Source organism: Oncorhynchus tshawytscha, linkage group LG06 (assembly GCF_018296145.1).
Source record: "Oncorhynchus tshawytscha isolate Ot180627B linkage group LG06, Otsh_v2.0, whole genome shotgun sequence".
NCBI classification, from domain to species: Eukaryota; Metazoa; Chordata; class Actinopteri; order Salmoniformes; family Salmonidae; genus Oncorhynchus; species Oncorhynchus tshawytscha.
Window position 1 is genome coordinate 63,090,627 of NC_056434.1, and position 20,917 is coordinate 63,111,543.

Sequence of the window (20,917 nt, forward strand, 5' to 3'; positions counted from 1 at the left end):
TTGGATAGAAAACACTCTAAAGTTTCTAAAAAAAACTGTTAAAGTAATGTCTGTGAGTATAACAGAACTGATTTGGCAGGCGAAACCCCGAGCATAATCCATCCAGGGAAATGTATTTTTGAGGTCATTGTTTTCCAATGCTTTCTATGGGAAACCTGATTTATTAGGGCCCAGATTGCAGTTCCTATGGCTTCCACTAGATGTAAACAGTCTTTAGAAATTGTTTGATGTTCTTTCTTTCCTGTTCTTTCTATGTGGCACTCAGGTGGACTCTAGTCTTTTGGTGCACGTGAACAGAAGCTCGCTCCTCGTTGTTTTTCTTCGGTATTGGACACAGTTTATTCCGTCTTAAATTTGACCGATTTATTTACATTTTAGGGTACCTGAGGTTGGATTAGAAACATTGTTTGAAATGTTTGGACCAAGTTTACAGGTAACTTATTAGATACTTTGTAGTCATGTTGGGCGAGTTGGAACCGGTGTATTTCTGAATAAAACGCGCCAAATAAATTGACATTTTGGGGATATAAAGAAGGAATTTATCGAACAAAACGACGATTCTTTGTGTCACTGAGACATTTGAAATTGCAAAAAGATGAAGATCTTCAAAAGGTAAGGCATTTATTATATCGCTATTTCTTACTTTCGTGTTGCACCTGCCTGGTTAAAATTGCTTGTCATGCTTTTGTATGCGGGTCGCTGTCCTCAGATAATCGCATGGTGTGCTTTCGCGGTAAAGCCTTTTTGAAATCTGACAGAGGCTGGATTAACAAGAAGTTAAGCTTTATTTTGATGTATTACCCTTGTATTTTCGTGAATGTTGAATAGTTATATTTCTGTTGTCAAATCTATCCCGTTAACGGGATTTGATCCGTAAGAAGTGAATGAAGCAAACGTTAATGATAAATTAATTACTGAAAACGCTAAACCATGCAAATTGTCTGTATATAAGTAACAGGTCTGCCCCGGTAGACCATGGAGTTGGAGCCTCTCCACCGCGCTGATAATAAACAGTGATTCATTTAAGTTTGACTTTGAGTGTCCCTGTGTAAGAATTTCCACAACACAATGAAAAGACTAATCTGTCTTTTAGTTATCAAAATGTTCAACTTAATTGACTGAACAGTAGCCTATCTTATTGGCACCAGAGGAGCGCATCGGCAATATCCCCAGTGAGTGCGCACTGCACATATTCACCATGTATCATTGAGTCAGTGCTACTTAAAAGTTTGTTTTTGGACAATAATTTCCTCTTCCAGTTTAGATGGACTTCATATTCTATACTGAAAACTGTAAACGCAAAATGTAAAGTGTTGGTCCCATGCTTCATGAGCTGAAATAAAAGATCTCTGAAATTTTCCATACACACAAAAAAGCGTATTTCTCTCCAATTTTGTGCACAAATTTGTTTACATCACTGTTAGTGAGCATTTCTCTTTTACCAAGATAATCAATCCACCGGAACGGTGTGGCATATCAAGAAGCTGATCAAACAGGATGATCATTACACAGGTGCACCTTGTGCAGGGGACAATAAAAGGCCAATGAAATGTGCACTTTTGTCACAGAACACAATGCCACAGATGTCCAAAGTGTTGAGGGAGCGTGCAATTGGCATGCTGACTGAAGGAATGTCCACCAGAGCTGTTGTCAGATAATTTTATGTTAATTTCTCTACCATAAGCCACCTCCAACGTTGTTTTAGAAAATTTGGCAGTACGTCCAACTGGCCTCACAATCGCAGACAATGTGTAACAACTCCAGCCCAGGACCTCCACATCCGTCTTCTTCACCTGAGGGATCATCGGCGACCAGCCACCCGGACAGCTGATGAAACTGAGTATTTCTGTCTGTAATAAATCTCTTTTGTTGGGAAAAACTCATTCTGATTGGCTGGACATGGCTCCCCAGTGGCAGCGCCCCTGCCATCTGAAATCCATAGATTAGGGCCTAATTTATTTATTTAAATTGACTGATTTCATTATATGACCTGTAATTCAATAAAATCGTTGAAATTGTTGCATTTATATTTTTGTTCAGTATAGATAACGTGGGAAATTAGTTTTGATTTAAAATGGACCATTATCATGCACCTGTTGGAACATATGTCATCCATATGCACTTATAGAGTGAACAGATTATGCTTTTCCTGCTGTTCTTGTTCATGCCAGCCAGGTAGGCTACTCCTGTTGTAAAGGAAAGTTAACAAATAAATATAGTCCATAGCCTATAGAAAGCTGATGGGATCCTCTTTTTAAGAGAGGCCATCAAAACTCTGTTTTCATACAACTGCATATAGAAATGTTGCGGAACATGAGCTCATGCGCTCTCGTGAAGTGTTTGATTAGATTTTTCGAATGCATTTGCATTGATGTGAGAGTGACTAGAGGGACAATAGAGCCCTGAGTACGGAGCCATTAGTGAATGGCAGTTAGCAAGTTTGGTATGCTACTAATGACCATCAGTAACATCCGCATGCAGTTTTGGAGAAGCCTAGTTACCGTGACTAAATAGTTGAATACTTATTGACTCAATATATTTCAGCTTTTCATTCATTCGTAAAAAAATATAAGAACATAATTCCACTTTGACATTATGGGGTATTGTCTGTAGGCCAGTAACACAAAATCTCAATTTAATCTATTTTAAATTTAACATAACAAAATGTGCACAAAGTCGAGACGGGTGAATACTTTCAGAAGGCACTTCATAATCAAATGTAAAACGTAATTGTTCTAAAGAAAAACTGTTCGCTCATTCCACACTAGCTAGTGAGCAATTGATGGGAGCCTAGATGGTGAGGCTGTGTGTGGAGGGGGTGTTGTAGTTGGAGGGTCATATCAAGAACATTGGAGAGGTGATCAGCAATTACTGGTGCTCCAGTAAGAGAGCAGAGGCTCTTCATGGAGTTCATTACCGTGCTGATCAATATAGATGCCGGCTGAACAATTAATGAAGCTCTAATCCTCCTCCTCCCTCTGGAGGGGGAGACCTGGGCTGTGTTCTATAGGCACCAAATGGAATGAAAACTGATTGAAATGGGAAAGGACTAGATGAATTTGTCCAATAATAAACACTCATTTTAGTTTTCCGCAGCAGAGGGAGCGCCCCCCTAGCCACATCGACGTGACAGTAGGGCAGAAGGTGGAAAGATAAGTTCCTCGGCGTACACATCACGGACAAAAAAACTGGCCCAACCACACAGACAGTGTGGTGAAGAAGGCGCAACAGCGCCTCTTCAACCTCAGTTGGCTGAAGAAATTTAGCTTGTCACCAAAAATACTCACAAACTTTTACAGATGCACAGATGCAATCGAGAGCATCCTGTTGGGCAGTATCACCGCCTGGTATGGCAACTGCTCCGCCCACAACCACAAGGTTCTCCAGAGGGTAGTGAGGTCTGCACAACGAATCACCGGGGGCAAACTACCTGCCCTCCAGGACACCTACACCACCCGATATCACAGGAAGGCCAAACAGATCATCAAGGACAACAACCAAATGAGCCACTGCCTGTTCACCGCGCTACCATCCAGAAGGCGAGGTCAGTACAGGTGCATCAAATCTGTGACAGAAGCTGTTTTTCAGACTCTCTATCTCAAGGCCATCAGACTAAAAAACAGCCATCACTAACATTGAATGGCTGCTGCCAACATACTGACTCAAATCTCTAGCCACTTCAATAATTAAAAATTGGATGTAATAAATGTATCACCAGTCACTTTAAACAATGCCACATTACATAATGTTAACATACCCTACATTACTCATCTCATATGTATATACTGTACTCTATACCATCTACTGAATCTTGCCTATGCCGTTCGGCCATTGCTCATCCATATATTTATATGTACATATTCTTATTAATTCCTTTATACACACAAGTGTAAGGTAGTTGTTGAGAAATGGTTAGATTACTAGATATTACTGCACGGTCGGAATTAGAAGCACACACATTTTGCAACACTCGCAATAACATCTGCTAACCATGTGTATGTGACCAATCAAATTTGATTTAATTTGTGAGGTAAGCTGTTAGTAGCCCATGTGCAATCACCGTAATAATTTGCTCCCTTTTCCCCTGATAACTTAGCCTACTGTTCTGACTTGGTGGTACACATTTACTCTGTAGCCTTTTTTTTTAGAGAAATGTCATCATTGAATATTGCTTATGCCCCCTTTATTTATCATACGGTTCCGTACTGGGAGAATACTATAAGAACAGCCCATGTTATGAATTCTATCGCTGTACATTTCAAAAGTGTCGAACAAAGTTATATTGACTGTGTCCGTCCGAGCTCATAAACGTCTTAATCAGCTCATCGTTCCCTTATGCCATAGTTTGCACATCTCAATTGTCAGTAGAAACCACATTTGTTTAAGCAAGTCAGCCATATCAGCTATGCATTTTAAAAAGGCAGTAAAATGAGGCTGAATGAACTATTTCGCTGCCAGACAAGGCTCCGCTCTGAGCCAGGTGTAGCAGTGGTAAGGTTTTGGGGCTGCTTTTGGGACTCTGCTGTTGGGACAGCTATGTGCAGGCCCTAACAGTTTGTGGACACCGTTTGTCACCATTATAGTGCAATGAATGTATTGTGTAGTGTTGTGTTGTGGCTATGTAGGCATGAATTACATGCTAAAATAGCCACTGGAAAGGAATATAAGAGATCTTTTATAAACTAGTCAACACTTGCTGTTCAGTTGTAAATTAACGCACAGTAAATAGCCTACTTAGCGCAACGACTTCGCATTGGCTGGCTATGTGAAACACACAAAATAAAATAAATGAATGTGTCAGAAAACAATAATTACTACTTACATTACATGGGACGTGCAAATTCACAAACATCATGCTCTCTCTCCCTCTTCAGTATAAAGACATTAGACTGCAACCAGAGATCTTATTATAATGAGGAGATGCTCATATCTCAGCCCTAACAATGGGAGTTGTTCTCCCAAAGGCGGGAAGGTAGGCGACAAGCTTAGGCCTAAAATAAGCCCATAGAAAAGTATTGGACTTATTTTTGACCCATTTAAGCGAGAGTGAAACCTCTCGCTTCGCCCCTTCCTCTCTGCTGCGTTTCCATGTCATAGCTCGCTTTGGGACTGACAGGCGCCTATCCTATCAATAGTTCGCTAGAAGATGAATATTGTATTCTAGCGGGAGAGGGCTCGACGGACTAGCAAATTTGAAATTAAAAGTAGCCTAGTTAATATAATGCTGAAAATGTGGCCAGCTGAAAATGAATGTACAGTAGAACCGGTTTATTAGCTGACAGCCAGCACTAATGGAAAACTTTTAAAATGTCTTCCATTGCATGTCATAATGAACACTACCCAAGGCTTCAACTGCTGAAATACTCTCAAATAATTGCTATCTGATGGAGCTTCTGTTGCCTCAGGATGAAGGATGAGACAAACAAACAAACACATTAAATGCCCATAAGAATGGCCCAGAGACTTTCCTGACCAGGAAGTCCTTATTATTAGGCTATAAGTAAACCTTAATATAGGATTATAACTAGGGCCCAGGGTTTGTCCAAGTAGGTACTAAGTCATATGGGCAGGAAAGTAAATGGGACCTGCCCAACAGTAAAGGAACTTGAGAGCTTATAAAACGGTATTCAATCTTTTTTTTTTAAGGGACAATTTTTAAGTTGCATAATATTGGGTGTTTTTCTCAGGCAGGCTGGTGGCCTTCTATCTGTACAGTGTTGAAGAGGACCCCGGCATAATGCCTCCCCGGAGACAAAGAACAATGATTCATTTGGAAGCTAGCGCCACCCTTTAATTTGTTTGCACCATTTAATCTAAATGATGTGTCTTCTCCGGCAGGGCAAGAGGGGAGCCCTGTGGTGTAATTTAGCCCAGAGAAGGGGGAAAGAAGAGGGAGAAAAAATTTATACAGAGCAGCCCTGCCTCCTCACAACGCACTAGGCAACCATCTTGTGGGTGGGCTTTGTGATACATTTTACAAATTTTTCATGCCCATCCCTCTAGATGTGACCCCACTCGGGGTCCCTTTATGCCTCTGACAGCTCTGCGCAAGAAAACATGCTGCTTCTCTGATAGCATGAAATCGGGGAACAAAGACCCCCGGGTAGAGGAGAAGGGGGCCGCCGAGCCGCGCTGTGCTCAGGGCCCGCCTGGATCTGGACACAAACAGATGTTAGGACAGCCCAGTGCCTCTCAGCCCCCTGAAAGGAAAGCCTTGTAGGAAAATGGGCCTGAAATGCATTGTTTTGGGCATCAAGGCCTCTTAACACTACTTTGACGAAACAAACTAGATCCAGGAGCGATACTTGTGTAGTGTAAAGAGATGGATCTAGATTCAAATCTCGCTTCAAGAGATGTCTCCCTCACGACCTTTGCTCTGTTAGCCAAATTGAAAATGAAGTTGAAAAATGTACACACATTTGTGAATCAAGTTTGCAACACTATGTGCAATATAGTTAAGATGAGAAACTGCTGTATAGTTTGAATTGCTATCCTTATTTGCCTTTATACCATGTTAGCATGGCCAAAAGTATGTGGACAACGGCTCATCATGGGCATTAATATGGAGTTGGTCCCACCTTCGCTGCAATAACAGCCTCCACTCCTCTGGGAAGGCTTCCCACTAGATGTTGGAACATTGCTGCAGGGACTTGCTTCCATTTAGCCACAAGAGAATTAGTGAGGTCGGGCACTGATGTTGGGTGATGAGGCCTGACTCGCAGTCGGCGTTCCAATTCATACCAAAGGTGTTCGATGGAGTAGAGGTCAGGCCTCTGTACAGGCCAGTCAAGTTCTCAAGTACAGTTGGCACTATGCATTTAGGCAGGTAGGAGATGGGAGAACCTTCCAGAAGGACAACCATCTGTGCAGCACTCCACCAATCAGGCCTTTATGGTAGTGACCAGACGGAAGTGACTCTTCAGTAAAAGGCACTTGACAGCCTGCTTGAGAGTTTGCCACAAGGCACCTAAAGACTCAGACCATGAGAAACAAGATTGAACTCTTTGACCTGAATGCCAAGCATCATATCTGGAGTAAACCTGGCACCATCCCTACGATGAAGCATGGTGGTGGCAGCATCATGCTGTGGGGATGTTTTTCAGCGGCAGGGACTGTGAGACTAGTCAGGATCGAGGCAAAGATGATCGGAAGCAAAGTACAGAGAGATCCTTGATGAAAACTTACTCCAGAGCACACAGGACCTCAGACTGGGGTGAAGGTTCACCTTCCAACAGGACAACAACCCTAAGCATACAGCCAAGACAACAAAGGAGTGGCTTCAGGACAAGTCTCTGAATGTCCTTGTGTGGCCCAGCCAGAGCCCGGACTTGAACCCGATCGAACATCTCTGGAGAGACCTGAAAATAGCTGTGCGGCAACGCTCCCCCATCTAATCTGACAGAGCTTGAGAGGAACTGCAGAGAAGAATGGGAGAAACTCCAAAAGTACAGATGTGCCAAGCTTGTAGTGTCATACTCAAGAAGACTTGATGCTGTAATCACTGCCAAAGGTGCTTCAACAAAGTACTGAGTAAAGGGTCTGAATATTTATGTAAATGTGAAATAAGTTTATTATTTTAATAGATCAGCAAACATTTCTAAAAAACGTTTTTTTTCTTTGTCATTATGGGGTATTGTGTGTAGATTGATTAGTGGGAAAAAAATGAATTGTATTTAGAATAAGGCTGTAACGTAACAAAATGTGGAAAAAGTAAAGAGGTCTGAATACTTTCCGAAGGCACTGTATATAGTGTATTTACGGTATGCTAATAAGATGCACTCGCACATGAAGCAGAAATGTGGCTTTGTTCACACTATCTTTGGATGTGGTATGTCCAGAGTTGCAAATCTGATGTTGAAGAGAGATCTCACTAGACTTGTTTTACTAACGTAAATGGGACATAAGACAAAACGATGAATCCCTCCTCAAAGAGCCTGGCCAATATGGCCGTCAAAGATAAATCACTGGGGAATTGTAGAAAGAGGCCCATGAATTCTCACTGTGCCACTTAATGGTGCCCTTTTAAATATGATGGGCTGTGAAAAGAGCAGAGCGACTTTTAATGTCACTGAGCAGAGTTGTTTAAAAGCCCTGGGTGCCAACGCTGGGTTTACAACTGTGTTACATAGAGATCTTCTGTGAGACCACCTTTGTATGACTGACAGTATGTACATTCTATCCGACCCCGTGAATAAGATTTAAATCAGGAGATCTCTCCATCACCTTCCGATGGATATTGCATTCTTTACATTGTCAGTTCAAACGGCATTAACTTTTAATTGGAGATCTATTCTAGATGTCGGTATGTAATTCATAAGTTTAGCTTCCGAGAAACTGCCCATAAAAGATTGATTTGCTTGTTATGAAATATAACTTTATACATTTTAACAAAGTTAACTCTCAAATTAAGGTGGACTTCTTTTGAGCTGGAACAGATGACTTGGAGAAATTTCATAGGGGGTACATAACATCATGGAAACTCAATCATAGGGCGGAGAAAATGGAAAGGGTTGTCCCTATCAACAGGCCACCATAGTGTGTGTGTGCGTGTGTGTATACAGTTGAAGTCAGAAGATTACATACACCTTAGCCAAATACATTTAAACTCAGTTGTTCACTATTCCTGACATTTAATCCTAGTAAACATTCCCTGTTTAAGGTCAGTTAGGATCACCACTTTATTTCAAGAATGTGAAATGTCAGAGTAATGGCAGATAGAATGATTTATTTAAGCTTTTATTTATTTCATCATATTCCCAGTGGGTCAGAAGTTTACATCCAAATACTAATTGAGTGTTAGCATTGCCTTTAGATTGTTTAACTTGGGTCAATCATTTCAGGTAGCCTTCCACAATAATTTGGGTGAATTTTCGCCCATTCCTCCTGACAGAGCTGGTGTAACTGAGTCAGGTTTGTAGGCCTCCTTGCTCGCACACACTTTTTCAGTTCTGCCCACACATTTTCTATAGGATTGAGGTCAGGGCTTTTTTAATGGCCACTCCAATACTTTGACTTTGCTGGCCTTAAGCCATTTTGCCACAACTTTGGAAGTATGCTTGGGGTCATTGTCCATTTGGAAGACCCATTTGTGACCAAGCTTTAGCTTCCTGACTGATGTCTTGAGCGGTTGCTTCAATATATCGATATAATTTTCCTTCCTCATGTTTCCATCTATTTTCTGAAGTGCACCAGTCCTTCCTGCAGCAAAGCACCCGCACAACATGATGCTGCCACACCCGTGCTTCACGGTTGGGATGGTGTTCTTCGGCTTGCAAGCATCCCCCTTTTTCCTCCAAACATAACGATGTTCATTATGGCCAAACAGTTCTATTTCTGTTTCATCAGACCAGAGGACATTTCTCCAAAAAGTACGATCTTTGTCCCCATGTGCAGTTGCAAACCTTAGTCTGGCTTTTTTATGGAGGTTTTGGAGGAGTGGCTTCTTCCTTGCTAAGCGGTCTTTCAGGTTATGTCGATATAGGACTTGTTTTACTGTGGATAGAGATACTTTCTCCTTCAGCATCTTCACAAGGTGCTGTTGTTCTGGTAATGATTTGCACTTTTCGCACCAAAGTACGTTCATCTCTAGGAGACAGAACGCGTCTCCTTCCTGAGCGGTATGAAGGCTGCGTGGTCCCATGGTGTTTATTCTTGCGTACTTTGTTTGTACAGATGAACGTGGTACCTTCAGGCGTTTGGAAATTGCTCCCAAGGATGAACCAGGCTAGTGGAGGTCTACAATTTTTGGCTGATTTCTTTTGATTTTCCCATGATGTCAAACAGAGGCACTGAGTTTGAAGGTAGACCTTGAAAAACATCCACTGGCACACCTCCAATTGACTCAAATGATGTCAATTAGCCTATCAGAAGCTTCTAAAGCCATGACATCCTTTTCTGGAATTTTCCAAGCTGTTTAAAGGCACAGTCAACTTAGTGTATGTAAACTTCTGACCCACTAGAATTGTGATACAGTGAATTACAAGTGAAATAATCTGTCTGTAAACAATTGTTGGAAAAATTACTTGTGTCATGCACAAAGTAGATGTCCTAACAGACTTGCCAAAACTATAGTTTGTAACTTCTTGGATATAGTGGGCGCTCTTTTAATTTATGGATAAAAAAACGTGCCCGTTTTAAGCGCAATATCACGAAAAGATGCTCGACTATGCATATAATTGGCAGCTTTGGAAAGAAAACACTAACGTTTCCAAAACTGCAAAGATATTATCTGTGAGTGCCACAGAACTCATGCTACAGGCGAAACCAACATGAAACTTCAACCAGGAAATGGGCAGAATTTTTGAGGCTCTGTTTTGCATTGTCTCCTTATATGGCTGTGAATGCGCCGGGAATGAGCCTGCCCTTTCTATCGTTTCTCCAAGGTGTCTGCAGCATTGTGACGTATTTGTAGGCATATCATTGGAAGATTGGCCATAAGAGACTACATTTACCAGGTCCGCCCGGTGTCCTTTGTCTAAATTGGTGCGTAATCTACAAGCTGCACGCAGTCATCCAGTGATTGAGAGGAGAGAGGAGGCTTTCAACGAACGATATATCATGAAGAGATATGTGAAAAACACCTTGAGGATTGATTCTAAACAACGTTTACCATGTTTCAGTCGATATTATGGAGTTAATTTGGAAAAAAGTTCGGCGTTTTGATGAGTGATTTTTCGTTTTTTTTTGGTAGCCAAACGTGACGCACCAAACGGAGCGATTTCTCCTAAACAAATCATCTTTCAGGAAAAACTGAGCATTTGCTATCTAACTGAGAGTCTCCTCATTGAAAACATCTGAAGTTCTTCAAAGGTAAATGATTTTATTTGAATGATTTTCTGGTTTTTGTGAAAATGTTGCCTGCTGATGCTAACGCTAAATGCTACGCTAGCTGCGCTAGCTGTTACACAAATGCTTGTTTTGCTATGGTTGAGAAGCATATTTTGAAAATCTGAGATGACAGTGTTGTTAACAAAAGGCTAAGCTTGAGAGCTAGCATATTAATTTCATTTCATTTGCGATTTTCATGAATAGTTAACGTTGCGTTATGGTAATGAGCTTGAGGCTGTATTCACTATCCCGGATCCGGGATGGCTCGACGCAAGAAGTTAACAAGAAATTTGTGGAGTGGTTGAAAAACGAGTTTTAACTCCAACCTAAGTGTAACCTAACTTCCGACTTCAACTGTATGTGTAAGACACACCAACACACACACACCAACACACACACACACACACACACCCCTCTCTGTACTTTGCTATGTTAATTTTTGCCTTGATCCTGACTAGTCTCCCAGTCCCTGCCGCTGAAAAACATGACCAAAGCATGATGCTGCCAACACCATGCTTCACCGTAGGGATGGTGCCAGGTTTACTCCAGACGTGAAGCTTGGAATTCAGGTCAAAGAGTTGGTTTCATTGGACCAGATAATCTTGTTTCTCATGGTCCGAGAGTTTTTAGGTGCTTTGTGGCAAACTCCAAGCGGGCTGTCATGTGCCTTTTAATGGAGTGTCGCTTCCATCAGGCCACTCTACCATAAAGGCCTGATTGATGAAGTGCTGCAGAGATGCATGTCCTTCTGGAAGGTTCTCCCATCTCCACAGAGGAGACTCTAGAGCTCTGTCAGAGTGACCATCGGGTTCTTGGTCACCTCCCTGACCATGGCCCTTCTCCCCCAAATGCTCAGTTTGGCCGGGCTGCCAGCACTAGGAAGAGTCTTGGTGGTTCCAAACTTCTTCCATTTAAGAATGATGGAGGCAGACCTTTTTGGTACCCTTTCCCAGATCTGTGCCTCGACAAAATCCTGTCTTGGAGCTCTACGGACAATTCCTTCGACAACATGGCTTGGTTTTTGCTCTAACATGCACTGTCAACTGTGGGTCTTTATATAGACAGGTGTGTGCCTTTTCAAATCATGTCCAATCAATTATATTTACCACAGGTGGACTCCAATCAAGTTGTAGAAACATCTCAAGTATAATCAATGTAAATAAGTTATTTATGTTTTTTATATTTAATACATTTGCAATCATTTCTAAAAACCTGTTTCTGCTTTGTCATTATGGGGTATTGTGTGTAGATTGCTAAAGAATGTATTTTATTTAATCAATTTTATAATAATGTGGAAGAAGGGATCTGAATACATTCCAAAGGCACTGAGTATAAAATAAACCTTTACATAACACCTGAAACAACATGCGGTGTCCTGGGACCTGGTTGGCACCCCACCCGACCGAAAAGAAAAAACGATTATTGTGCTCAGCTCGCAAAGGCCCCAGCACTGCATTAGTCTAAAATAGACTGACATCATACAAGCAGGGCACTATGCACCAGGCACAAAGACACCCTTATCCTCTACAGTTTATGCCACATTTCATTTGGAACTAAATCAAAAAGTCACTATTGGCCAGTTGTTCATCCCTGGCTTTTTCAAAGGCTGCATGGATGGGCTCCATTTTGACCAAGATAGAGGATGACAATCTAGTGAATTGCGAGATAAGACAAACATACAGCTAGCTCTGAAATTACTGGCACCCTTGACAAGATGAGCAAAAAAATTGTCTGAAATAAATAACACATACTGAGCTGTATTGTATGCAAAAAAATATATACTAATTAAATTGCTCAGCAAAATATATTTTGTTTAACAAGTAATACTTTTTTTCTCTCAAAAAGACAGGTGTCAAAATTATTGGCACCCCTGTTTACAATACTCTTGCTTGGATAATGGCACTGAGCCTTTTTCAAAAATGTTTTATGAGAATGGAGAATTTATTGGGAGGGTTTCTAGACCATTCATCCCACACATAATCTTTCCAGGTCCTTGATATCATTCATCATGCGCTTATGGACTGCCCTCTTCAATTCAAACCACATGTTTTCAATGGGGTTCAAGTCCGGAGACTGAAATGGCCATTGCAAAATGTTGATTTTGTGGTCCATGAATGTTTTTTTGTGGATTTTGATGTGTCCTTTGGGTTATTGTCTTGATTGAAGATCCAGTTGCAGCCAAGTTTCAGCTTCCTGGCAGAGGCAACCAGGTTTTTGGCTAAAATGTCCTGGTACTGGGTAAAGTTCATGATGCAGCTGACCTTAAGAAGGTTCCCAGGACCCGTAGAAGCCAAATAGCCCCATCGCATGAAAGATCCACCGCCATGTTTTACAGTAGGTATGAGGTGCTTTTCTGCATATGGTGACTGATAATTTAAAGGGATGGTCGAAAACCACACTGTGGAGTCCAGATTTTGCCCATGGAGGAATTCAAAGTCAATGGACAAACACAATTACTCCAGAACTGCAAATGTGGGGTGAGTCTAGCCTAGTAAAATAAGACCACGAGTGTATAAAGCATCAAAACAAATACGTGGAGCTTTCCACCAACTCTTCTCACTGTCAGCTGTGAAACACGTCCTCTTATATTTCTACAACACCTTTGTCGCATAATAATGCTTGTCTTGTCTACAACCATGTACGCTCAGACAGCCTAATATTGCCATGCACACATCCTAGCCACCCGCCAGCACACACACACATACATACAGTACACGTGGAAGGCAAGCAGCTCTCAGCTCATATGACAAGGCCTGTATTAGAACATGCTTGTCTGTCTGCCTGGCCATGTGCTTTTAGCTAATATCCTCATATTCCCATTGCAGCAAAATCTGCATTGCTGACCCAATTTAACACCAGACCTTTCAGTAAGAATAGAGCCCCCCACCGCTAGACAAACTGGCTTGTTCCTTTTCTTCTCCCCTATGAAAAAAAAGTGAAAATCCCCTTTCCTGAGCCGTTAAAGACGAATGATCAGTGCTCTAGAAAGTTGGTGGCCTTTTCAGGAGAAAGGACAGTAGGACGACAAAAACCTCCTGCATTCAGAAAGAGAGAGAGGGAGGGAGAGGGGGAGGGAGAGTGAAGGCAGGGAGGGTGACAGGCGAGAGGGCGAGAAAGCAAAGAGTGAGTGAGTGAGTGAGTGAGTGAGTGAGTGAGTCAGCTGAAAGAAAATTAGGATGAGAGAAAAAGTGTAAATGAGAGAGAAGTGTGAAGACATGAATGAGAGAACGAGAATGAGAGATCTAAAGCCTCACTAGAGACTAAGAAGGTGAGGAGGCCAGAGTGACCAGTAGGAGTGTCCTCCCCAATGGCCCAGCGGCCGACAGCAGGTGTGGCATCATTGACTAAGGGGGTCAATGGGGCTACAGCCTAGGCCAACCCTGGATCCGAGAGGCCACAACGCCATGGTCTGAGGGGGGGTGGTGGGTGACCACTGGTGCCAGGCACTGTCCTCACACCCTGTCACACCATGTGATCTGCCCCTGGAATGGTGGGCCCAGCTGCCAGCCGCTTACGGCCAGTAACACAATGGCTGCAGCTCTTGTTGATGAGGAGGCTGTTGTTGATGAGGAGGACCAACAGAAGCCACTGCTTGTTCTTCATTTGCAGAGCGTTTTAATTGTGGAACAGCGTCCTGATCAAAGCGACATCGCTCGCGTTACGCCCTCGTTGCTGAACTCTCTCTTTCTCTCTGTGTCTCCATCTCTCTGTCTCTCTTTTCATTAGCATGGCAAGCAAATAGAGGAAAAAAGGAGAGGAGAAAACAGGCTTTGTCCCAAGGGGAATAGTCTCCCTCTATCCAGACGGGTTATCTCTCATAATGGGGCCTCATTGTGATGAATTACCCAGATCATGACGATTTATCTTCATATCGGAAACATCTTTGTCTGAGGCTATGTGGATAAATCTAAACATATAATCCAGTGACAAGGTGACGCCATATTATGATGACCTCACATATAAGTTAGTTCATTTATCGTGTCAACTACACTATCTCTGGCATACTGCAGGCCTCATTGTCATAGATATGTTTTGTTTTCCTATTGAAACAACAAGATTGTCCTCAGAGATAGAATACGATTATCGTTGTATCACAATGTTGTGTGTATGACAGATATTTGGTTTAATCTGATTAAGTAGGGTGCTCCTGCTGTGGTATTGGGGAGTAGTAGGCGGCAGAGTGTGTGTGTGTGTGTGTGTGTGTGTGTAGGTGTGTGTGACAGCAGCCAAGGAGGGTCACAGTCCTCACAGTCCCTGGTGTCTAGGTTTCCCCCAGAACAGAGGCCCAATCAGTGCTAGCCCACTGGCTAATGGATGGATGGCCCCCAAAATTAATTAGCCTGACTAATGTAGTGTACACTTAATTACACTGCCTCTGTTTTGATTAATGGAAGGGCCCACCTTAGCACACATGCTAATCAAAGACTGGGGCAGAAAGGGAAAAGGCAGTGAAAGTTATTTATCCAGAAACAGGTTCACGAACCAAGACAATAGGCATCAACAACCCTAAATGACTCTTTCCAGCCTATTTGAAGAGTGCTTGTATATGTTTCACATTATTAAGGGATACATACATTATTACAGACATGGAAGAACACATGCAAACACATACACACCCATGCATGTCCACACACGCATAGACTCACACAGAAATCCACACATTTAGAGGCCTTCACGGTTCCAAAAAGTTGGACCCGTTCCAAGACCTCTACCACTCAGGCCAGTGTACGGCTTTAGAAACAGTATCACACACAACCCCGTCACACTTTTCCCTGGCACGGGCCGTATGCTGTAAAGCACTTCGACAAAGGGTGAAAAAATGAAACGTGTGTTACCCTGCTTGTCGTTAATGAGTATTTTACAGTATTCATTTGGAGTGGGTCCTAGTCAACGGCTCCACCTTTAATTTCATGCTGCTCAAGTCGAGAAAGGCCCAGGACAAAGGGAGGAAGATTGATGCCTGGGCCATCCCCTGCCATCCACCTGCTCTTTCCACTAACCACAGAAAGGAGGCGCTACCGAACACATCCACACGTCCTCCAACAGATCTCCCTCATGCAGGGAGTGGTGGTGTGGTGCGGTGCGGTGAGAGGCCGCTAGCCTAATGAAATCTGCCCATGTAGCGGCCAGATAAACTCCAATTAAAACAGGCACAAGCTATGTCACGGGGACAGTAGATCAAGTCAGCAATTAACCTCCCCGCTGGCCTCCATCAATCCTTAAATTGGAGCGACCGGCCAGGAGAGCACAATTTCTGCAGATATTAAATTTACATTCTATTAAGTTTAATTAGGATACATTTTAAATATACTGAGAGTCCAGGCACGGAGCCCTGGGGCTGTCACTGAGCCTCTGTGATTCACTGCCACTGGTCCCTGGGGTTCCGGGGCGTCCCATCATGCACCTCTTCTTCAGTCTCGGTCCGGGCCGTCTCAGCACACACTCAGCAGCACACAGGTGGTTAATCAACTCCTAATGCCTTCTCTCACACATACAACTTTCTGACATGCACATCATAGTACGTTTAGGTCATTCCCCAAATCAGAAAACAGGTACAAGTGCACCATTCCAATCAACAGAATACACTGGTTCCCTTCTGTACTGTCCCAATGCCCTATCCACTCATCGAGTGCTTGGGCAGCCTCATTCCTCCACTTGCACTTCTCTCTGGCTGGGCTCACCTCTCCTGTCCTGATGATACAGTCAGAGCAGGACAAAGGGACCGGGGACTGGTCCATGACACTGGGAAGACCACCTCCAGGGAGCTCAACCCCAGCATTAGTCTCCACTTGGCTGTGTCCTTTGTCCCCTGGTGAAAGGCCCAGTGAATGAGGGTCAATTGAAGACAATTCCCTCTGTCGGACACAATTAACGGGGAGCCCAGTTGGGAGGGGGGCTGGCCACAGCCTCTGGTTACTGATCCTGCAGCACAAGCATGCCAGGAATCCGCCACCTGTGTCCAACCCTGGGACAATGGGGTATATGACATTGGGCCTAGTGTGTAGACCACCACACATGGATCCACAGGGCATGATGGGTTAAGGGGAGGGGCTGGTGGCTATTTGCATTGCAGTGGGTGTCCATGATGACACTCAGAGAGAAAGAGTGTAGCTGTAGTGTTCAAGCAACTAGAGAAATACATGTATTAAATGCTCCTCGTTTTTGCCCACATATAATATGGGACAGTTCTTACCTTTCTGCATTGAAGAAGTGGAGAGGTAATTGTGCCTAATGTGTGTTACAGAGTGAGAGACACAGAGAGAGGAGCCCCCCATCTGAATCAATCTCCAGATAAGCAGGCCCAATTGATCCACCAGGTCCAATCTAAATTAAAGCATCGTTCCAATGTGCACTAATCGTCCAGCTGACAATAATTGTCATTACGTGGTTGACATATCTCCTGGCTGGGTGTTATAGAGCCACATGAAAGCTACAATCATATGTTTACTGGTGACATCACAGCGTCCCTCCACAACCACATCCAGTACAGGTCACCATTACATCAGACTGGTGAGCTCTGCGCTGGACGGTTTTATATGAGTAGAATGATGCCTCTAACGGGACGAGCCCCTTGGATGATGTCATCAGCCTTCGGTGTTGTCCCGTTAAAGGGTGAGTATGAGGACCTCTTAGGAAGGAGTAAAGGGAAGGAGAGGGGTGTGTGTGAGAGGAGAGAAAGTGTGTGTTTGTGTGTGAGAATAGAGCGATGGTAGAAGGGGCGTCATGGCCCACAGATCTGACTTCCTGAGATCTTCCTCCACTCCCCCCCAGTGGCAGCACCACCCCTTCACGCAGGGAAAATCAATCAGGAACATTGTGTGTGTGTGTGTGTGTGTGTGTGTGTGTGTGTGTGTGTGTGTGTGTGTGTGTGTGTGTGTGTGTGTGTGTGTGTGTGTGTGTGTGTGTATGTGTGTGTGTGTGTGTGTGTGTGTGTGGTGGGGATATTGAAGGTGCATGAGAAAGGAGTTGGGCGGAGGGGAGTAGGCAGAGACAGACACAAACCGGTGCTAGCCTTACACATCCCTGGAAAAGGGGCCATGACCCCTAGTACACTTAAACAGCATTTCAGTGGCAGAGACACAGAGAGGGTGACTACTTACCTACCACAGAGCAAAGGGGGGAGGAGGAAGGAGGGGGTGTCTGATCTAGATTAGTCACGGGAGATAAATATGGTGACTTACTGGGATGATATTCTTTCTAATGGTTATATTTCTATGATCACCCAGTTTGGGTTAGAAACGTTGTACTATTAAACACTTTGGCAGCATTATACCAGGATTTACTTTTTGTTCTACATTATTTCTCTCTAATCTAGCACAATTAGTTTTTTCTATAGTCATAATAACCCAATGTCTCAGCGGTAGCTTGAATATGAAATGAATGGCCACTATATGATATGTTTGTATATAATGATCACAGTCATGCTAACCACTTCATATTCCTCAATCGAGGTAACCTAGAAGTTGGGTGCGAGTATCTTTGATTCAAAATGGTCTCAATGTTCTCTGATTATTCATCCGGCATATGTTCTTCCCTCTTAGGCTGTGGCTACTGTGCACTTGGGACCTTAGCTTACTGTATTGAGTGATTCCTCACGAAACCAGGACAACAAAAAAATGCCATGATTTTGGGGATTTTCCCAAAATTGAATCCATAGAATGGTCCTTTGGAAGGAGGATTGTTGGCATATACAATGAGTATCCAAAACATTAAGAACACCTGCTCTTTCCATGACAGACTGACCAGGTGAATCCAGGTGAAAGCTATGATCCCTTATTGATGTCACTTGTTAAATCCACTTCAAATCAGTGTAGATGAAGGGCAGGAGACAGGTTAAGGAATGGTTTCTAAGCCTTGAGACAATTGAGACCACGGATTGTGTCTGTGTGCCATTCAGAGGCTGAATCAGCAAGACAACAGATTTAAGTTCCTTTGAACGGGGTATGATAGTAGGCGCCAGGAGCACCACCCAAAGGACATCCAGCCAACTTGAGTCAACATGGACCAGCATCCCTGTGGAATGCTTTCGACACCTTGTAGATTCCATGTCCTGATGATTTTGGTGCAACTCAATATTAGGAAGGTGTTCCTAATATTTGGAATACTCAGTGTATGTGACATAAGTATGTTGAAACATAATTGGGAAATTACCCAGGCCTCCTTTAAGACTCCATAATGTTTCATTTGTAGGTGCTCCAAAATATTAAGTTTCACCACTTGCTCTGTAATATGAGTAGTATTTTGATTTAAAATATGATACATTATATTCAAATATTTTACATTAATTTATGAATATTGAAAAATTAAATGTTTGATTTGGCAAATGTTTCTATATATTGTTTACCATAATATACTCCACGCAGAAATCAAAGTTCCAGAGTGACATCTTTGCTACTTTTAGAGTTATGTTTAAATTTGCAAGCATTACTGAGTGAATGTGAAAATGGATTCAAAATGGTCACCCTCTGTTGGTAATTTGCAGGATGTGCAATGATACAGGATAGCTGTGATTTGTTACATTGCCTACTATACCAATGTTTCTGTGTAAAAATGGGCCATAACTTTAAAACTAGCAGAGATCCCACCCTGGAACTTTGATATGCCGGTAGAGTATATTTTGTTCAACAATATATATAGAAAATTGCCAAATCTAAATCTGTGATTTTTTAATATTCCTGTTTATATTATTCAATATTCATAAATTAGTGCAGACAAAAATTGTGACTAAAATATTAGTCAAACACCTATTTTCCAGTGGCAAATTGAAGAGACTATAACTGTCTAAATAGGCAGAAAAAAAAAAAATTCATTTCAGTTTACGAGACAACATTTTCCCTTTGACTAAAATCTGACTAAGTGGACTGGACAAGAGTTTTTGGAAAGATTGATGAACAATTCATATTAGCAGCACAGATTCGCAGCGTTGTTCAATTCAGCAGTACGAAGGATGAGTCACACTAGGCAAACACAGCCTACATACAGTATGCTGATGAGCTGTGGGGCAGCAAGCAATGAGCCGGTGAGCTGCGGGGGAGCAAGCGATGAGCGTGGGCAGACAGGCAGCCACCGCTTCGCCTCCGATTATACACATCGCGCAGGCGACTGTTGCTTCACCGCCAGCCTTCTTGTTAGCTACCCTTTACCTGGTTAAGAAACACAAGCTGCTTTGTGAAAATAAAAACAATAGCAACATTGACTAATAGGAAAACATGCTTTTCTCTCCCAGTAGCCTATATGCAAACATATTGTGGCACAGAAAGTAAGGAAAAGGGATAGCAAACAATTTATTGACTCGAGAACCGGGACTCGGAATTCAGCCATAGGGACTGGTGACTCGACCATTGGATGACTTGGACTTGGGACTCGAGCACAGAGGACTTGGGACTCGATTCGGACTCGAGGTTTAGTAACTCGACTACATCACTGGGCGAAACAGTCATTAGCTCCCATTCTACTTTTGGACATCAATGTGGCTGCGGCATCTGTGGAACGTTGATAACAATGGCAATGACGTGACCGAGTGATGGAGGTGCAACCCATACTAATTTGCCAATACTTTGCAGCAGCATCTGGTTATTGTGCTACTACTCTCTCATTATTCAAATGTCACATTTTTTGATTGAGGCTATGATATTGTAGTCAGAATTACTAAGACTAGACTAAATCTGAAAATGTAAAAATTAACACTTTGATTTTTTAAATGATTGAAATCAAAATACTACTCCCATTACAGAGCAGGAGGAAAAGCTTAATTTGACACCAATTCTTGCTTTGTAGCACTTACAGATGAAACATTATGGAGACTTAAAGGAGGCCTTGGTTAGCCAAAATGTTATAAATATGCCAACTCTGATGATCAATTATGCTTTTAGATACAAATGTCAAATGTCAACCATCCTTTTTCCAAAGGACCATTCTATGAATGAACATCTCCCAAATCATGCCATTTTTTTTTTAACTGGTTTCGTGATGCGATCACTATTATCTCCAAAGCATAATATTCTCACATGATCAGCAGCTCTAATGTGCCCTAAACACGGCTGAGGAATTCAATGTACCGCCGAAAGACTAGACTACGCAATCTATCAAT

General features: G+C 42.6%; 1 protein-coding gene across 4 annotated transcripts in view; it reads right to left on the reverse strand.

Moving 5' to 3' along the window:
* Window positions 1–20,917, reverse strand: part of LOC112252846 (inositol polyphosphate-5-phosphatase A) — a 277,551-nt gene that overhangs the window by 50,016 nt on the left and 206,618 nt on the right. The gene's annotated exons all lie outside the window — the stretch shown is intronic.